The following is a 2,457-nucleotide window of genomic DNA, read 5'->3' as shown; positions in this document are numbered from 1 at the left end:
GTAATTTTGAGGTGTTCAGTTTTATTTTGGTTTTAGAAAATAAACGTGTTTGCTCTCCTCAATCAACTCTTTCTTGTTTTTGTTTCATGCTCTCTGTGCCTTGCCCTGGACTTTTATGTCACTTCCTGTCTCCCGTGGTGTTTGTAGTCAGTTTGTAGTCCGTTTGTTCATTGGTTCCCCTTGATTAGTCTCCCCAGGTGTGTCTTATCTTGTTAAGCTTGTTAGCCCCCTGTGTGTATATATAGCCCTAGTTTTTCTTTAGTTCCTTGTGAGTTGTTGAATGTAATGGTTGTCTGTTTGCCAGTCATTCTGTTCTTTTTTCCCTTTGGTTTTTGCTTTATTGCTTGTTCTAGTTTTTCCATGAAATACCTGCACATAGATCCTTGCCTCTGCCTGTTTTCCGCAGCTTCTCCACAACGTTACAGTTTATCACTGGCAAGTCTCTTTGACTAGTGCATCTTTGAGTTTAAGCCTATATTTAGTATAAGTAAAATACTTAAGTACTGTTAAATTCAGATACTCTAAGACTTTTACTCAAGTTGTTTTGGAATTGGTGACTTGTAACGTGTAGTGGAGTAATTTTTACTGTAACGTATCTGTACTTTTACTCAAGTATGGTTTTTAGGTACTCTTTACACCTCTGTCCAAAACACAACATATGCTGGTGACCAGCAGCACTGCTCTTTTCAGCAGGGCAGAAAGCACACGTTAGGGAACAAAAGCACATCCAGTGTGATCTCATGAGTGCTGACTAATTATGTGGTTATCTCACCAGTAACAATGAGCCATGTGGGCTCAAATTCACATGAGCAGGTGGACCCAATCCTCTAGGATTGGACAATGTCCCCCTTACACCATTGAGCCAAATTGTCTTTTAGATTTAAAAATATAGTCAGTCACCAGTCCACCCAAAAAGAAAATCCCCATCATGTCTTTACAAACCTGTATGACTTTATTTCTTCCATAGACCCCAAAATAAGATGTTAAGCAGAATGTTCCAGTTGCTCTTTTCCAGACAATGAAACTGAATGGTTCTCACTATCTACCATGTGACTGAATTCTAGTAAAATATCCCCACTCCTTACTCTCTCACTCGCCATTCTGTCCAGATGTCCTCCTCCTTGTCCTCTTTCATCTTCTCCTCCTCTAGTCCAGAAGAACCTGTCCGCCTCAGGGTCAGAGGTGAACCAAAAACAATGGAAAAAGAGAGAGACGTTCAGTAAATGATTCTGGGTGACGGAAGGCCTCTACTCTACTTTACTCCATTAGGGATGCAGCGATTAACCAGTTTCGCGATTAACCGTGCTTTAAAACGTCACGGTTAATTAATCGTCAGGTTCCGCTAAACCGAGTGTTTCTGTTACACGGAACAGAACTGTTGCAGCTTGCGCAAAACGAAAACAAAGTTACACTAGCGGTGCACCAGCTTAAAATTACGTGCTTATCAGAGGCACGGAGGCTACTACATGCATTAGATGAACTGACAGAGGAACCAAACAGCAAAGCTTTATTTCACCAGAGAAATGCTTGTCGATAGTGTGGGATCATTTTGGGTACACCAAGAATGACCAGGGTGTCATTTAAATATTGCTGTAAAAAAACTGCTGCTAAAGAGCGAATACATAAGGGATAATGCACGGCTTGCTGTACATTGAACGATTTTAATGCACGACGTGAAGATAAGAACCACCCGACGCGAAGCTTTTGCGACTGAAAACTACTGCGGTTTAAAACAAAGTCACAGCTCAGCCGCTGCGCATCTCCATTCAAACACAACGGTGTCGCGTTTATGAATGAACTGTTTTTTTAAAACAAATCTAGTGAGATTACCCATTCATAAAGACAGTCACTTGATTCATTCCTGAATGAATCAGCCATTCGAATGAATCAATTGAATGAATGATTCAGTAATAAAAATCAGTGACTTACCGCCACCTGCTGGCAGTTTGTTTAATTTTTAAAGTATCTTTTCAGTTATTTAAATCATTTAATATTTCTATATTCAAAATTGTATATTTAAAACATTAATATCATCATGAATTTATGGATTTAATTGCACTCATTCCACTTCTGAACCTCATTAAATGTCTGAAAGTACACCAAGCCACTTTTGTGTTCTTCTGTGCCACCTCTATAAATTAACTTTGTTAATACTGATTTAATTTGATTGGTAACTTATATTTCTTATTCTACTTGTTTTTATTTTAACGTTTTAATTAACATTTTTAAAAAGTTCATCAAATATAATTTTTTTAAGAATTTGACAAAAGATGACATACTTTTAATAAAGTTAGAGGAGTCAAATATCACCTCGTAATGGAAAGGCTACTTTTTGATAAAATTGTGGATAATTGTTTAGAAGGTGCTCCTAAAATTTTGAACATGCTCCTAATTTTTTTAAGTTAGGAGCACAAGTGCTCCTAAAAAGAAAAGTAAGCGTAGAGCCCTGCTACCTGC

Source organism: Sinocyclocheilus grahami, unplaced genomic scaffold (genome assembly GCF_001515645.1).
Source record: "Sinocyclocheilus grahami isolate Dianchi unplaced genomic scaffold, SAMN03320097.WGS_v1.1 scaffold429.1, whole genome shotgun sequence".
In the NCBI taxonomy this organism is placed as follows: domain Eukaryota; kingdom Metazoa; phylum Chordata; class Actinopteri; order Cypriniformes; family Cyprinidae; genus Sinocyclocheilus; species Sinocyclocheilus grahami.
Note: the sequence above shows the minus strand (reverse complement) of the source record.